The sequence below is a fragment of the Ictidomys tridecemlineatus genome, chromosome 5 (assembly GCF_052094955.1).
Source record: "Ictidomys tridecemlineatus isolate mIctTri1 chromosome 5, mIctTri1.hap1, whole genome shotgun sequence".
NCBI lineage: Eukaryota > Metazoa > Chordata > Mammalia > Rodentia > Sciuridae > Ictidomys > Ictidomys tridecemlineatus.
The window spans coordinates 151,553,906-151,572,955 of NC_135481.1; the positions used below are offsets into that span (position 1 = coordinate 151,553,906).

The window sequence follows — 19,050 nt, forward strand, 5'->3', positions numbered from 1 at the left end:
CTACCCATTAGTCTCACTGAGTAGCTGTCTAGGTTATCAGATTGACTGGTGCACTATGGTAATGCCCATGTTCCAAAACCCCTATGTAGCAGCCTAACACTATGTTGTAAGGCCTGTGTTACCAATCTCAGTTCACCTTATCAGGTAGGCACTGTATCTGTTCACCTCATCATGGGATGAAAGGTAAGTACAGGAAAATAAGATATTTTGAGAAAGAGAGAGACAGCACATGTTCATGTAACATTAATTATAGCATATTTTTATAAATGTCCTATATTATTATTGCTGTGCTTATTTTATAACAAACTTTATGATAGGTATGTATGTGTAGAAAAAAGCTATATATATTCATATACATAGGCTTTAATACTATCCAGTTTCAGGCACCCACTGGGTGTTTGGAATATCTCTGTGGATAAAGGGGAGATACTAAAGCTGTGACACACAAGACACCTACCCCATAAAGAAGGCAAAGCAAGGGAACTTTTATTAAGTTTTATGCATTCCATGTTAAGTGGTAAAATATTAATTCTACATAGACTGTGAAAAGTTAAGTATAAAAACTTGTATTCTCTTGAGTAATTACTAAAATGTATACAAAGAGCTAGAGAAAAAAATAGATAAGTTAGGATTAAGTGCTAAATTTAAGTATTGCTTAGGAATACAGAAAAGGGGAAACAGAAACAAATAATAAGCAAATAATAAAATTGCCCATCTGAATCCAAACACATCAATAACTCTATTAAATGCAAATGGTTGGACTAGACCAATTAAGAGACATAGATTGTTTGAATAGATTAAAAAAGATAAGACTCAATGACATGCTCTCTCCATGAAATCCACATTAAATATAATGAAATAGGCAAATCAAAAGTAAATGATAGACAAAGATGTTCCATTAAAACATGATAGTTACTAGATTATGTTTTTTATCTCATGTGCATGTATGAATATGTAACAATGAATCCCACCATTATATATAATTTTAGTGTACCAATTAGAATATGGGAAAATTTTAAAAATTAAAACATGAATGAAAAGAAAGCTGGCTTCACTTAAGACAAGACATACTGGGGCTGAGGTTGTGGCTTGGTGGTAGAGTGCTTGCCTAGCATGTGTGAATCCCTGGGTTTGATACTCAGTACCACATATAAATTAATAAAATAAAGGTCCATTGACAACGAAAAATATATATATTAAAAAAAATAAGGCATCCTGACATGAGACACAGTAGACTTTAGAGAAAGGGAAATAACCAGGGGTTGAGAAAGATAATATGTACTAATATAAAAAGAGTCAATTCACCAAAAATACATAACAATCTCAATGGGTATGCATCTAAGGAGAGAGCTTCACAATTTATGAGGAAAAAACCTTTGGAATATAGTGTGACAGTTTCTTATAAAATTGACCATAAAGTTACATATGGCCCTGTGATCCCATTTCTAGGTATCTGTTCTAGAGAAATGAAGATTTGGTTTTCAAAAAAAAAAAAAACTGTATGTGAATGTTCAGTCATTTACTTGTGGTAGCTCAAAACAGTTTTCTCAAATGTCTTTCAAAGGGTGAATGAATAAACAAACTGGTATATCCCTACCATGGCATACTAGTCAGCAATAAAAAGGATTTAGTCATCTTTCATTCACTATAACAAACATCTGAGATAAATCAACCTATGAGAAAAAAGGTTTGTTTTACCCAGTTTTAAAGGTACTAGACCATTATCAGTTGGACCTAGTGCCTGTAGTGAGACAGGTCCATGGTGGGAGCATGTGGCAGAGCAAAACTGCTCCTTTCATGGTGGCTGGGAAGCAAAAAAAGAGACAGGAAAAGGCCAGGATTCTATATTCCCTTTTAAGAACACACCCCAAAGGACCTAAACACCTCCTATTAGGCCCCATTTCTTAAAGGTTCTATGAACTCCCAAGAGTGCCATGCTAGGTACCAAGCCTTTATCACCTGGATGTTTGGGCAACATTCAACATCCAAACTGCAGCAGAAATGAATTGCTGATTCATACAACAGGGATAAAGCTGGGATGTGTTATGCTGAGTGAAAGAAGCCAGTCTTAATACACCACACAGATCACATCGGTGGTTCCCAGGGTAAGAGTAAAGGAGGGTTGATAAAGGGGCGGCTGGAGGGCGTTCTGTGGAGTGATGAAATTGTTTTGCAAACTGATTTCATGGTGGTTAAATGAATATACAACATGTGCTATACTCAGAACTACTCCAAAAAGGTCAATTGCATGGTATGATAATTTAAAAAAAAAACAGAACAAAATTTAACTGTATTAGGTAAGAAAGGCTTCAACTTCAAGAATGAAGAAACTAGAAAACAAGAGCACACCATCATTTCTATGGTTCTGCTTGAAATGAAGATAACTGGGAGTCAATGAAATGGAAAAAAAGATCAAAATTTTTTTCTTTGAAAAATATTAACAGAATTGACAAACCATTAGTGAGACAGATCAAGGATTCAAGAGAGGGCATAAATTTAAAAAATCATAAATAAAAGAGGAGTTACCACCTCCCAATCCACTGACACCAAAAGTATTATATGGGAATATTATGAATGACTTTATTCAAACAAACTCAGATGACTCACATGAGATGGACAAAATCTTAAAAATACAGAAATTATCACAGACTATTCAAGAAGAAAATAAAAAATGTGACTGGACAATTAACAGGCAAAGAATTTGAATCCGAAATAGTAATTCTTCCCACAAAACAAAGCCCAAGCCAAAATGTTTTCACTGGTACATTCTACCAAGCATTGAAAGAAAAATAATATCAATTGTTTAAAAATACTTACATAAAATACAGGAGGAAAGAACAGTGTTCAAATTATTCTATAAAGTTAGTACTACCCTAATATCAAAATCAAGGACATCACAAGAAAAGAAACTACTGAATAGTAGATGTAAAAAGCTTTAACAAAATCTGAGCTGACCATAATAAAAATAACATAATAAAAAATTATATGCTGTGACGAATTTGGATTTGTTCTAGCAATGTAAGGTTATTTTAACATTGAAAATCAATTAATATGGCATTAGAAGCATATTGATACAATAAATGCCTAAAACCCACATAATAATCTCAACAAATACATGAAATTCATGAAAAGCTTTTGACAAAATTAATTGTTCATTCTTGATAAAAACTGTCAATAATATGAGACTTTAAGGGGACTTCCTCAATCTGACAAAAGGCATACTTATAAACCCTACCACTAGCATCATGTCTAATTATGACAGTGTAAATGCTTTGCACTCAAGATCAGGAACAAAGAGAGTGTGTCCCATTCTTATCCCCTGAAGTCCACATCGTATTGGAAGTCCTAGCCAATAAACTAAGAACAACAATGACAGCAAACTAAAAGCATTCATTCAGATTAGCAAGAAGTAAATCTAAAAGGACATTTTTTTTGCAAATAACATGAGTCTATATGTAGAAAAATCTAATAAATTGGCAGAAAAGTAATACATGAATTTAACAAGATGGCAAGAGAATAGTCACTGAGGGGTGAACAAGGGCATTTCTGGTGGGCTGAGAATGTTGTTTTGTATTCTAGTTACTGGGTTATTCAACTGCCCATTTGTCAGTTCCATTCAGATGTCTAATAGACATCTCAAACCTGATTCATCAAATATAATTACTGAATTTTTTTCCCAAATCTAAATCTACTTCCACCTGCCCACAAACCATCTCCCTTTCCACTAAATGACATGAATATTCAACAAACTGCTCAGGTTAATCACTTGGCATTATCTCTAATTCCTTTTCTTCACATCACATTCAATTCATCAATGATTCCAGTGGATTCTATCTCCAAATCTGTCACGAATCCATCTCTACTTCGGAATCACTCTTCCCCAATACACAATCATCTATTATTTGACCAAATGCAATAGTCTCCACAGTAATTTTTTAAATGGCTAACTGAAGCTTTGTGCCAACCTCATCCCAAACCCCTTGCTTAATATAACCAATAGCTTCATAATATTCCAGGTCCAAATCATTGGTGAGGCTTAGAAGATCCTGCACCAGATGCCTCTCTTCAACCTCCTCATCAGCCTTTCCTGTGGGACACTTTAGCCTCCTGTTTGGTCTCAGAATCTGCCAAACTCTTTCCTGCCCTGCAATGTTCTATTCATGCATGCTGACTTGTTGCCTAGAATCACATTTAGTCTCTGCAACATCTTGTTCATGACCTTCTTTTCAGTTTCCATAATCTTTAAAAAAAAGATTTTAATGTGCTGATTTATTTACCTGTATACTAGACAAAATTTCAGGAGGGAGGGCAGTGCTATGCCTTCTTCACTCACCCCTATGTGCTCAGTGTCTGCACAAGACCCGGCAGATAGTTGGTGTTTATGGATGCATATGCACAGTAAATACATCATAAATCAATAAATTGATCAGAGAAAGAGAGAAACTGAAGCTTGAAGCCAGGGCCCCATGCACACTATTCTACTAGGCAAACATCCACCACTGATCTACATCCACAGTCTTGATGAGTTTTGAGGTATATTCAGAGACTAAATTAGATGATTCTTCACGTAATTCATATACTGGGGATTCCCAAGATTTGCTACACAATAGAATTATTAAACAGAATTTTTTAAATCTCAATATGCAGATTAAATCTTGTTTCTATTAGATCAGAATGGCTGTCACACATGTAAGAAATTCAAATGAGTCTTATAATGACTTTATGAGTCCAAGTACACTAAGATGTACTGTTAAATTCTGTTACTGATATGTACAATCACTTTTATTTGTTAATATTCGATACATTAAAGAAGTCTGAATATAATGTCCAGTGATGCTATATAAACACTTGTTTCAATATTGCCAATGTTAAAAGTGGTGTTTCCCTGTGCTATTTTCAATATTTAGGTGATTTAATTGATTACTATTGATATAAATTGGCTAATATAATTATAAATTATATAGATACATATATAGAGATGTCTTTAGATATCTAAATGGATACATTATATATATGTATATCTATATAGATAGATATCTATAGACATATATTGATTATAAATATGAATTCCACAAACATTTAATTCCACAACTATTATTTGGTAGGTAGGTACTCTGCTCAATAATATAGAATGCAGGAAGTTGAATATTGAGTTTCTGTTTATATAACATAGATTTTAATGGTCTACTAAGATGAGTGATGCATTTGTTTACAGAAGTTATTGTCAGCTGAAACAATATGTTCCATGTCCAATTCAGTTGTCTTGGCTAATTCTAGTTGCTATAACAAAATATCATTGGCTTAAACAATAGACATTTATTTCTCATAATTTTGGAGGCTAGAAATCCAACATCAAGGCACTGGAACACTCAGTATCTGGTGAGGGCCAATTTTCTGGTTCATACTTGATGACTTCTCCCTTGTTTCCATTAAATCAGAATGGCTGTCACACATGTATGAAATTCAAATAGCTCTTATAATATGGCTCCCTGAATCCTCATATGGTGGAAGATACAAAGGAGTGTTTGGGGTCTTCTTTATAAGGGTACTAACCCCATTCATGAGAACTCTACTCTCATAACTAACTGACCTCCTAAAGAGTCCATCTCCCAGTCCTATCATATTAGGGGTGAGGATTCAACATATGAACTTTGGGGTGACACAAATATCTGATTTGTCACATCACTTCAATTTGTCACATCATCTAAATTTATGAATTTAGGTGACTTTGTTACTCTTTATGTTTCAATTTTTTATCTGAAATGTAGAACAGCAAGTTGGGTGTTGCAGTTTTTGATAGGATTATATATCACATGAAACATAAAATTATACTGTTTGATTGATACATGTTTCTAATCAATCAACAGACACTCATGTAAATTAATTCTTCACTCCCCACAACACATTCACAGTGCCATAAAACAGGAAATATGGTGGTGGGAGGCTGCGGAGGCAATTTAGAATCATGTCACAATCTGTTGACCAGACCTATTAACATCAACAACAAAAAGAACTGATTATCATTAACCACACGGTTTAATTGCCAAGAAGAAAACTTTGTGTTGATCTTATTGAGATAACACTAACAGCACAGTGCATTAACAACAACAACAACAACAAAAAAAAAACAGGCTATCTGAAGATGAGTCAAGGGCAGCCACTGTGAAGGCTTCCTTTCTTCCCCAAAGCCCTCTGAGGGGTGCTCCATGGAAATGAATTCTGAAGACAGCAGTTGAAAATAGGTGGTGGAGTCTACAGGAAGCTCAATGGCTTCCTGGATCATGCCACAAAACCAGTCAATAGCAAGTTCCGATGAGCAAGGTACTCCAAAAAGAAACTGAAGCAGGCTAACCACTGCTTATTGGGTCACAACCATTCTCAGGGACAGCACTGTAGCCAACCCTGCAGTCACCCTAACCTTGGCCTACATGACTCAACCCAGGAGCCTCTGTACTGGCTTTTCCTCCAATTTAAATATTTCATTTTATTTCTGCTTAATATGTACTAGTTGTACATATTAATTGGTGGGGTTTAGTCTAATCTTCCAAAACTTGCATATAGTGTATACTAATCAAATCTAACCTGCCTTTATCCATTCTGCCATGCTCTTAGCACTATCACTATTTTATACTCAGGCAGACTTTGTTTAACTTCCATAGACGAGAGAACGTCTATGTGGTTCTTGTCTTTCTGTGTCTGGCTTATTTCACCTAATGTATGCCCTCCAGTTCCACTCATTTTGCTGCAAATAAAAAGAAAAACCATTCTTCTTTAAGGCCAAATAATACTCCATTATGTATGTTTTCTTTATTTACTCATCTGTTTATGGGCACCGAGGCTGATTCCATATCTTAGCTATTGTGAACAGTGCTGCAATAAACATGGGCTTGCAGTATGTCTTTGGTATGCTGATTTCATTTCCTTTGGATATAAAATCAGAAGATGAACAGCTAGATCATGTACTCACTGGCTCTTCATGACTGCTATAGACCTTTTAATCCCCAAGACATCCTGATACCTTGAAAAATACTATCCTCCTCCAGGGATGAAAAAAGAACTAGGACAATCCAGCCTAGAAGAAAAGTGAATGGCCATATGCATGCAATGAAACATTTTGACCCAAACCTGCCACTCCAAAATAAGTATCAAGATCCAGTGCATGTCTTTCAAAAAGGACATAAGAATAAATGGCACATAAAAGTAACTGGTATAGCTTCTGAGGGGAAACCTCACATCCTCAGCCCTGCAAGTTGCTGTGGCTAGATGCCACAGTTCCATGTGGCATCCAAAGATTATTCAGCTCATTTTTAACTTAAGTTTCAAAAGTGATTCCAGTTGTCTAGGAGATTGTCAGCCTCATAAATTAATTTAGGAGAGAAGAGACATTGTACTGAAATGGGAAATGTCATTAACACTTTTCTTTCATAACAAGAGATCTGAGGCTACTGTCAATCTCCTTGTGGGAAACAGGACATTTCATCAGGTGAAGTTGGCCTAGGTACCTTCTAAGTGGGACAATTTTGATTGAAATCAAGAGTTTAAAATGGTAATATTACTGGAAAGAAAGACACAACACATACCTAAATACAGCTCTCCTCTCTGCCCCACACATGCGTATGTGTGCATGTATGTATGCGCGCGCGCGCACACACACACACACACACACACACACACACACTCACACACTCCTTTCCTATTTTAAAATTAGCCATCCCAAAGTTCTAATAGGTTTGAGTACACTAATCATCATACTTATTTGCTTTCTTAAAGCCTCCTTTGTTTGAGAACAAAAATGTCCAAATGCATAGACCCATGTACACTTTTAAAATCCATAGGGTAAATTCATTTCAAATCACTAGTCTATAGTCATTCATCGATTCAATCATTTGTTCACGAAACAGAGATTGTATTAGGTGCTCAGCACACATTAGTGAACACACAAAATTCTCTGCCCTGGTAGGGTTTCTATTCTAGTAAGTGATAACTGGCAAATAACAAATAACTGGCATAAAAAATAAGTAAGCAATAATCTATGAGTCCATAAGTGACATAAATTAAATACAGGATCTGGCTGCCAAATAGGAAAGGGTGGGGAAAGCAGACTACAATTAAAGAGGCTCATGGAAAAGAAGACATTTGTGCAAGCACTGGAAGATGATGATAGGGTCAACTATGCAGATATCTAGGAGTAAAATATTCTTTAAAAACGGATCTTTTAAGCAATAAGATGTGATTTTCATTTTCCCATAGAAGAAAGATACCATTCTTCTAACTCAGTGCTAATGAATGAGCTTGTGAATCAGGGCATATGGCTTGCTCATGGATCCCTTCAGAAATATTATTTCAAATAGGAATCAGGACACTAAAGTCACTCTGGTGAGATGCAGATTAACCTACTTAGAAAAGCAATAAATGTGTGAAGTTAAAATATTTAAATAATATTAAAAAATAAAAGTGCCTATGTTGATTCATCTTAAAAAAAAAAAAAAGGAAGAAAGAGAACAAATGGGCAAGGCAGCAGGGGCAGTGGCTAGAAAGAGAATAAAGTAAGTTCTCAAGGGAAGTCCAAATCTTGAACTGGCTGAGCCTAGGATTGCACTTCAGGGACCCCCTGATTTCTCAATTTAGTTGTTAGGGTTCTGCCTAAAAGTACCAAGCAGAGGAATTCTGGATTACTCTCTGCAAGTTCTGTGCAGAAGTTGAAGGCAGAAGCCCATTAGGGAGACGGGGTTGCAGAATTCAGAGCAAAACATCCTAATCTACAGTGGTAGCAGAGAAGGGGAATGCAACCCAAGGAAATGAAGTGAATAGATGGAATGGTGGGAGGGGATGAGAAATGCAAGACTCCTCCCCAGTCTCCAGATCCAATTCTTAAGGAGAGGGAAGAACTCCCAGGGGGGCTTTATACATGGAGAGCCCCCCCCCCACCAAGAGAAGCTTATGGGGAAGAACAGGAAGGTTTTTTGTTTTGTTTTGTTTTTGTGGCCACAACAAGTGGAACAGGGAGATCTAGGGGTCTCATATTTGGGAAGAGGCCTGGGCTGTAGGGAGATTGTGCCGAAATTAAGTATCAGCACAAGAAACAAAGAATATAGTAGAGAGAGAGACAGGGAAAGGCAGAGAAAGGGAGCGTAAGGGGAGAGAAAGAAAGAAAAAGATGGAGAGATTGAGAAAGAGAGGGATAGGAAGAGACTGACTGATTATGAGTGCCACCTCCAAGGGACTCAGGGTCCCTCTTTTGCAAGGCTAGCTCTGCAGGAAGGTGTGAGCAGGAAGTGCTTTGTAACAATGATGTTTACAGATGAAACCACAGAGTGACAACTGCTCTAGGATGGGGATGTGTGATTTTAACTGGATTCCTCAAAGTAATAAAATGAATATGTCATAGTCTATTTTCTGTTGTTATAACAAAATTCCTGAGACTATCTAATTTATAAAAGAAAGAGATCTATTTGGCTTACAGTTATACAAGCTGGGAAATTGAAGATTATGGTGCTGGTGAGGACTTTGTGCTGCTCCAATGCGTGGTGGAAAGAAGAAGGGCAACCAGCACATTTGGAAGAGACAAAAGAGGAAGGCCTCCTTGCTTTTTAACAATCATATCTCTCTATAACTAATCTACTACCAAGAGTGTAAAAACTGCCTCTCTCCTCCCTCCCTCAAGAATTAATCCAGTTCTATGAGAGTAGCATTGATTGCTCTTAACAACTCAATCACTCCACTTTCCAACACCATCACAATGTCAATTAAATTTCAATATGAATTTTGATGAGGACAACCCCACCCAAATCATAACAGACCAGAAATATCAAATTTGCCATAGAGCAAATAATATTTTGAAAAGAAAGATGGCAAAACTCTTTTGCTTACCTAATAAGAACATATTCTAGTTGAAGAACGCCATGATCCACACACACAATGTACATACTGCCCTGGAGCAGGGTGCTGTTCACGAGAGGCAGCTCTGGTGTTTGGATAGCCCACCCGGATGCCACAAGTGCTTTTCTCCAGGCCAAAGTGTTAGCGTGGATTAATGGGATTTCTGGCTGAAAAGGAAAACTTCTCTTTAGCCATTTGGGCACTAGGGAAAGATCAAATAAGTTTAAGATATATGTATACATGGCACATATGCACAAGTACTTGGGGCCAGGCGTTCCTTTCTTTCTCTGCTCTTTCTCTCCCTTACCCCACCCCTAAAATCAAGAATAACTCCTTCACCATTTGGTTTTACAATTTACACATGACTAATGAAATGTGTATCAAATGTGGACTTGTATTTTTGGAGTAAACATGCAATATTTCAGCACTGCAAATGGAAATCAGATACCTGGCGGGGGGGGGGACAATATATCTTGAAAGGATCAATTCTACTTGGGGAAAATAAAATGTGATTTTAGGAATTTTTAATATATCTAAACATTTAATTTCCAAAGAAAGATTTGGATCATTTTTAAGAGACCATTCTCCCTTTGTAATATCTCCCAAAATTCATTCAAGGCTGAAGAATATTCCTTAATCCAGGATTGCTTCACACAAAGGCCAGGTGCATGTCCTGCCCTAGGGTCTCTGAGACCCATTTCCTTTGTGATACATTGCCCCAAACAAAACACTGTCCCCAGAATTCTGAAATGAAACTCCACCCAGGAAGAATCTCACTAATACTAATACAATTTGAAAAGTACATTTCACTGATTTAAACTTTTAGTCAAGGCAGCCAGGCAACATATGTATTTTATCTACATTTGTTGGTGGCTGTATAGGGAATATTTGCTTTTCAAAAAGTAAAGTTCTTAGAACTGTCTTACTGGTGTCATAAAGCAGATCATCTTATATAAATAGCATTTGCCTTACAGTACTCCCCCATTATCTGCAGTTCTGCTATCCGTGGTTTCAGCTACCCATAGTCAACCACAGTATGAAAATATTAAATGAACAACTTTAGAAAGAGACACAATTTATAAGTCTTAAATTGTATGCCATTTTGATTAACATGATGAAATCCTCCTCTGTCCTTCCTTGGATACAAGCCATTTCTTTGCCCAATGTATCCACAATGTATACACTACTTACCCATTAGGCACTTAGTAGTCATCTCAGTTATCTGATGAATCTTTAAGATATCATAGTGCTTTTGTTCAAGAAATGTTTATTTTACTTAATAATGGCCCCAAAGCACAAAAGTAGGGTTGCCAACAAATCAGACAAAAGAAAGAGAAGCCATAAAATATTTTAAGTGAAAAAATAAAGTATAATACATATTTTGAAAGAGAGAGACCACATTCAAGTAACTTTTATAGTATATTATTAGAATATTTTTATTTTATCATTGGTTATTGTTGTTAATCTCTTGCTGAATGTTATAAGTTAAACTTCATCATAAGTGTGTATGTATAGGAAAAAACAATTTATATGGAGTTTGATATTATCCATGGTTTCAGGCATCTACTCGGGGTACAGGGAATATTCAGGTATATTCCTTGAAGAAAAGGAAGGACTACTTGTTTTAAAAAAGTATACTGTTCCTTTGTATAGGCAGTATATAGTAAAGAAACAGGAAGAAGAGATCTTTATTCCTTTGCCTCCATACGCTAATAAGTTTTCTAATTGGGTTTGAAAGCCTAGAAGAGGACCTCAATAGATTGTCACACCTTTTAAACACAGCTCTGGGCTCCCAGTGAGACTTCCAGGCTGTTACTGTCAAGCCCTGACCAGCAGTCTCTTCCTGGGCCATTCTGGAGGCCCAAAAGGAAAGGTGGATGGTAGGAGACCACAGCATGGCAGAGACAGGGCTTGATCACCCTAGATCTGTCAGAAGTAAGATAAGAGTCTAGATTTGACACTCTCCAAGATTCTTACCAACTTCAACCTGAGATTCAGAATCTCATCTCCTTCCTGCTTTGAATATCCTTGGTGTGCCCAAGAAACCTCCATACCCCAGCCCAGAACAGAGCAGCATGGGGGTTGGAATCTGTCCCTCCTCAGAGATGGTGTGTTACCCTTCCACAGGAAAAAGAATGCCTGGCATGAATAAAGAATCAGGTGGCAGAAGCAAATGGGCCATGACATTTGGAATTAAAAGGCTCTTTCTGAAATATTTACCCCTTTGGTTTATAAAACCACTTAAAAATAAAGCAGCCATGCATTGATTTTGTTTGCCACTGCTTTCTTCACTTCTAGAAACATATGACTTAAATCTTAAATGTCCTCCAAAGGCTTCTCTGTTAAAGGCTTTGTCCCTAGTCCATGGTGCTACCAGGAGGTGGAGGAATCCATAAGCCTATGGGACCCCAGCTCCTTCCCCTCTCTTTCTTTGCTTCCTGGCTGCTGGAAAATGAGAAGCTTTGCTCCACCACGTGTTCCCTACCATGATGTTGTACCTAACCACAGATCCCAAAACAATTCAGTCCACCAAACACAGACTGAAACCTCTGAAACTGTGAGCAAAAACAAAGTTTCCCTTTTAAGTTTTTATCTCAGGTATTTTGTCACAGTGACAGAAAGCTAATGCACATGATTAGCACTTAACATTCAAACTAGTTTGTGTGTGTATAGGTAAAAGAAAACTAAATCGAGTATTATTTAAAGGTAATTTCTGACCAGTACTTAGGAGGTTGTGGCAGGAGCCCTCAGGTCTTGTGTGAGGGTAACGATCTGAACCAGGTCTATAGACTCGAAAGTCAGAGCTCTCAGTTATCCTAGAAGCACCCCCTTCCCCAGCAAAGGAACCAGTAAGGAACCTCCCACAGAAAGTCATTCTCTGAAGTACATCTTGTGGGGAGAAATTGTAAGTTAAAAGTTATTAAGTGGGGTCTTTGTTATGAGAGTCAAACATCAAGAAAGAGCTCTTCTTGATATACTGGGAACAATGCACAGGAGCTTCTGTGAGTATTCCCTCAAGCTTATTTGCCAAGCACATGTCTATAGAAAATAAATGGACTGGCATTGGATGCTGGTACTGCCATTAAATTCCTTGCATTCCCATGATCTAAAAATTCATCACCATCAGCAAACTTCCCACAGAGAAAGAATGCATTGACTATAGGCACAAATATTCTAGATCTAATAGTGAAATACCTAAAATAATTTTCAGGGTAAATTTTAAAAAGTAGGCACTATGGTTTGTCTTCACCAAAATGTATTTTGAAATTTGGTTTTCAATGTAATGGTGTTGGGAGATGGTGGGACTTTTAAGAGATCATTGCATCATGGGGACTTCCTCCTCATAAATATATTAATGTCTTTCTAATGTCTTTCTTGAGAGACTAGGTTAGACCTCTTGAGATTGGATTAGGTCTTGAGGAGTAAATTGAGTCTCATGGGATTGGATTAATTACTGTGAGCACAGTTGTTAAAAAGCAAGGTTACCCCTGGTGTTTTATCTCATCTGCATGTGTCTATTTGTCACTCTCTAACGTGCTCCCACCATTGTTATGTCATCCACTATGAGGTCCTCACCAGAAGCCAAACAGATGCCAGCACCATGTTCTTGGACCTCTAGAACTGTGAGATAAATAAATCTCTTTCCCTTATAAAGCACGCAGTCTCAAGTATTTGTTATAGCAACACAAAGGGCTCTTACACCATAGGGTTATACATCTAGACTCTTGTTTGGTTGGTTAAAATTATTTAATATCCCTGTGAAAAACTGTATTTTCTAAAGATGCCCATATATTTTCTAAAGATATTTGAATATCTTTGGTCACATTTATTTTTATGTTTGCCCAGTTCCTTGGCCACTTCAGGATATGAAGTTTTCTTACAGGCCAGAAAGTATGTTTTAGCGATGCTGTTGGGCATCACACACAGGGGATGAGCCCACTCTATGAAGGGCCATGCTGGCTGCTGGTACATGTTGTTGTCACCACCAACAACAATCAACAGTTGTGATCACCAAGCCCACTCTATGAAGGGCCATGCTGGCTGCTGGTACATGTTGTTGTCACCAACAACAATAATCAACAGTTGTGATCACCAAGCCCACTCTATGAAGGGCCATGCTGGCTGCTGGTACATGTTGTTGTCACCAACAACAATCAGCAGTTGTTATCACCAACCCTGCCAGATCCTGTGGTTAACCACAAACATCAGTAGTGCTAAGGGGTGCTATGATACAGTGATCTGCAGTGTATGCAGAAGCACATCAGAGAAGTAGATGGCTATTACTGAACTGAGAACTAAAGGAACATCAAAAAATGAGCATAACCTAGAACTGGCAAAAGACTGGGTGTGTTCCCAGAATACACTAGACTAGGTCAATGTGCTTGGACTTCAGGCACAAAGTAAGTTCACAAATCCAGGGACAAGCCAAACTGGGCAAGGCCCTGTGGTCACATGTAGATGCTAGAATTTACAGGGCAGTGGGAGGCCCAAAAAGTATTGAGCAGGAATGGGGAGGGACAACCTAGGTGTATTGAGAAATAATGTGGGGACTGGGTGGCTTCCAGTGCAGGCCAGGTGGAAGGTGATGACAATATCCTGGCAGGAGGCTTGAGGGTCTGGAGGAGGGAGTGGTAGACTGGTGGTGATGACAAAAGAAAAAGAAATTTTGGAAATGACTCCTCGTGACTTCATGACCCATAGGCCGTGAAGAGAAAGTAAGATGTTAAACATGACTCCACAATCTCTGAACATCTCTTTATTGAAGAAGGTATTTCCAGGAAGGGGGAGCAGGAAGAGAGGCATGGCTGATATAATCAGCTCCCTTTAGGTCATGAGGATATGTCACACCAGCAATTGGTAGAATAACCTGGGACCCAGAAGAAAGTTCTGAGCTGGAGAGGTAACTCTGGGACCTGCACAGATTTTTTAACTGGGACTTAAAGTTATGGGAATTGAGACCACCTACCCTACAAGAGCTGATTTAAAAAGGAATATTTCTCAGGGTTGAGCTTTCAAGAACACTAACATTTAAAGATTAGGTGGAGAAGGAAATACTAAGAACCAGGAAGATAGATGGGAAAGGGATGGTCATTGAGCTGGGCAGAAACTTAAAAGCCATGACACTCCTGAAAACAAGGGAGAATAATGCTTAAAGATGAGGAACACAAGGGCAGAATTCCCCAGCTACCATAAACCAGAGAAGGAGACACAGGCTTAACACTAATTCTTGCTCCTAGAGGAGTGCTTAAGGGGATGATGTCCTCACTACTTAAGGAAATAAATTTTAATGCTATGCAAGAATTCTAAAGCATAGATTCCACACATAAGATCAGGACTATTTCCACAACTATTCTAAAACAGATTTTTTTTTCCTTTTCACTGTGTTGCCACTAACGTGAAAACAATGGTAGTTATAAGTGCCAATGCCTTCATAGAAATCAAGGTGGTGTCAAACTCTACCTGTAGTCTTCATATTCTTCACCACCAGACACTCAAGAGTTACAAAAGCTCAAACTAAAAAACAGAAAACAGTTTAACTTATGAACATCCTTGAGGAAACAGTAAAAAGTGTCGGTTGTATTAACTGCAAACCTTGGGAGCAAGTATTCCTGATTTTCTAAGTACAGGTTGAGCATCTCTAATCCAAAAACCCCAAATTTCTTATACACCAACAGAGTGCCACCAGTGGAAAATTCCACAACTGACCTCAAGTTAAGGATAGCAGTCAAAATTCAGGCATACTAAAGATCCTGTATAAAATTACCTCCAGGCTGTGTATATAAGATGTATATGAAACATAAATGAATTTCATGTTTAGACTTAGGTCCCATCCCCAAGATATCTTATTATGTATGTGTACATATTCTAAAATCCAAAAAAAAATTCAAAATTTGATACATTTCTTGTCCTAAACAAATTGGATAATGGATATTCAATCTGTACTGTATTTTTGCTGTCTGCCAGAGTGATGAAGGTCTTGAGACAGAGCATCCTTGTGACTGTCAGTCAGGCATCCTGAATTAGCTGCATTTCTATGAAACACCATTGTCACCTGAAAGAATGATCAACTGACTGACAAACTATGGTTATTTGATGTAGGTGTTTGGCATGCATTCTCTTGAAAATGAATGGAGTAAGCATATCACTTCAAAAGAACTCTGACAGTATTTTATTTGAGCTTTCCAATGAAAATTCTTGAAGGCACTACTGGGAGTATTAATGACCTTTCTGACAAGATTGGTAATATTAAAGACATTAATTTCTGACAGTGTAAAATGAAATATGACAATACATAACTCAGTGAACTAATATTTTACCAATGACCAGTGTACCATCTTACCAGTCATATGCAGGCAAGCACAAGGAAGGTCCTAGGACTGTGATGTAAGACAGCAGGAAAACTCATTGATATTTCAGATTCCACAGACAACTAAATTTTAAGAAAATACCACTTGTCAAATTCAGGTATAATATTAAAGAGTATCCACAATTATTTGAAAAGAAAGAGAGTTACTTTCAATCAGGTAGAGGGAAATGAAGGGAGGGGGTATGGGGGTAGGAAGGGTAGTAGAATTAATCAGACATCATTACCCTATGTACATATATAAAATATATCCAGTTGGGTTCTACATCATGTATAACCAGAAGAAAGAGAAATTATTCTCCATTATATATGATGTATCAAAGTTTATTCTTCTGCCATGTATAACTAATTAAAACAAATAAAACATTTTTAAAAAAGCAACTGAAATACTTTATAAAGTCCTTTTCCAACTACATCCCTGTGTGGGGTCAGATGCATCTCATTCTTCAACTGAAATAATATATCTCAACCAATGTTGATGGAATGTAGACACAGATATTGATAGGGGACAGACAGATCCAAGTGGTGAGAACAACAAGGTTAAGGGAATAATTCTACAGAATGAGGTGACTGAGCTGACCCCCACATACTTTTCTTTTCCAAGAAGCAGTTTACCTGCAGTACTACCTAAGTGTACAAGATATGACACATTCCTCAGCAAACTACCTGTTATCTTCAGGAGAAGCAGGCCTGAAATAATATTAATCAGAAGAACCCAAGTCACCCTGGAGGGGGAGACTTTTGTGAACCTTTTCACAGACAAGATCCCAAAACTCAGGGAGATAAAGATAATTCCTCCTAACCAAGAAATCTGTAAGAATTTATGATTAAGAATCCAATTAGAACCAGTAAGTATGGGTCAAAGGAACCTAAAGTTGTCATGGTAGTGGGGACTTGAAAGTCTCATGTCATCCTGCTATCAGTCAAAAGTGACAAGGTGGACCTGGGTCCAATTCTCTGGAAACTTCTGTGGGATCCTCAATTAAACTGGAGTACCCAAGATACACACTGTCTCTCTCTTCTCTGAGAGGCCCATTTTTTCCCCTTTTCTTATCCCTTCAGTAAACTTATGCCTGTTAACTCTGAGCGACATGTCTGAAATCTTTCTGACTTGATCATAAGAATCAGGGTTTTAAAGGGTGGGGTATCTTCATGGAAGAAAAGAAATGGCAGCAGCAAGTGTAGATGATTCTTCTGTGTTTCCATAAAGAATGGAGTGGAGGCAGGTGGAGTCAGGATGGGTGTGCAGGAATTAGGCAGTTTCAGCTTGGACAAGGTAGACTCCATTCACCTGCGATGATCTCTTAGGTAAGTGCACAGAGACATCACGTGTGTATGAAATAGCTAATCCCCATAAGTATGTATGTGCACCATTTTTTTAGCTGAGTCTTTCCAAATTTTTAGTAAGCTTATGGGGCACTTTGAAAATTTTTGTAAATTCTAATCTATATATCTTTTCATTTGAAATTTTTCCCATTCCTTTCTGTTTAGAAATGACTTCCCTCACCCCAAGTTTGTAGTAATCTCTTTTTTTTTTTAATGAAAGAGGAAAAGAAAAAATAAGTGTGTGCCATTTCTAGACCCAATCCCTGGAATACCTCACATATCTTCTTTCATATTACCTTTTCCCATACTGTAGTGGAAGGGCAATGTGGGTCATCCTGGCCACCTTAAAAGACATCAGAGGCAATGCCCCTAAGAGGTTTGTGTCCTGCTTAACTCTGCCCCCAACCTTGGGCATCTAATCCAGACTAATATGCTTGTTGCATTTTAGCCAAGGCAAGAGGCTTGTTCCTTGGGCCTGTTTGGAAAACAGTTATAAGCCTGACCTATGTAAACCATGTATTAGCCATTCGACTTTAGACAAATGAAACACTCACATTATGCCTCAGTTTCTTTATCTAAAACAATGGGAGTTTCACTCTCCTAATAAGATTCGTTATAGGAGTAAGTGATACATGATAAGAACAAGAAATAGGACTGGATATGTTACAAACACTAAGTCAATATTAACTTATTGTTTATATGTTATTATCTACCAGAGCAAGTTCTCCATCCACAGTGGATGTTGCCAAATCTTCCTGGGCATTTCAGGCAAAGAATATTGAGGAATGGTCAGGAAATCTTTTTACTGGAATCTCTTCTTATAAGCCAGGCTGAGGGGTATGTGTACATGGACGGCAAGAGACTGACTGAGTGTGATCTGACAGGATATGGGTGCAGTGGGAGCCATAGGTGGTGTTAATGTGATGACTTCAAGAGCATGGTGCTCCTCTGCCATTACACCTCATAGTCACATGGGGTGGTTGCAGAGACTTGACACTAGGAAGGAAGCCAGGCAGTGAGTTGTAGTATGGAGATTTTCAGCAAGAAGGTGCAGTCAATTTGATCTGGGATGGGTAGGTCTAGGTAAGCCTCCCTTTGAAACTCTTGAGTAGGCAGAACTGTGTCTCAGAATCATAGTTTCCCCGGGGCTCTAACCAGGAACCTTGTAGTCATATCACAGACAGATTCTAGCCCCATTCCTCATTCCATCTTACTGTTCCATCTTACTTATATGAGCTGTGGTCTCAAAAAAATAAAAGAACCATAAGGAAGATAGAATTTTTTTAACATCTAAAAGTCCACATCTACTCTGGATATGTTTCAGGTTCTCCAGTTCAGACACCCAGGGGAACTGGCCCAATCTCCTAAGTCTAAAACTATGGCATAGAAAGATACATGTTACTCAGAGATGTGGCCATGATGGGGCTTTCTGGAAGCTGTATGAGTCTCTGATGCTGGGGAACTAACTGTCCAATCTCAGT

At 37.8% G+C, this 19,050-nt stretch overlaps 1 protein-coding gene across 7 annotated transcripts in view; it reads right to left on the reverse strand.

Moving 5' to 3' along the window:
• The window catches only part of Otud7a (OTU deubiquitinase 7A), a 324,171-nt gene that overhangs the window by 223,266 nt on the left and 81,855 nt on the right, over nucleotides 1–19,050 (reverse strand). The window contains exon 2 of one of the 7 annotated variants that reach the window (XM_040276560.2): nucleotides 9,871–10,046. The exons of the other annotated variants lie outside the window; for them this stretch is intronic. The gene's annotated coding sequence lies outside the window, so the exon portion shown is untranslated. The remainder of the gene's footprint in view (nucleotides 1–9,870; nucleotides 10,047–19,050) is intronic. 7 annotated transcript variants of the gene reach the window in all.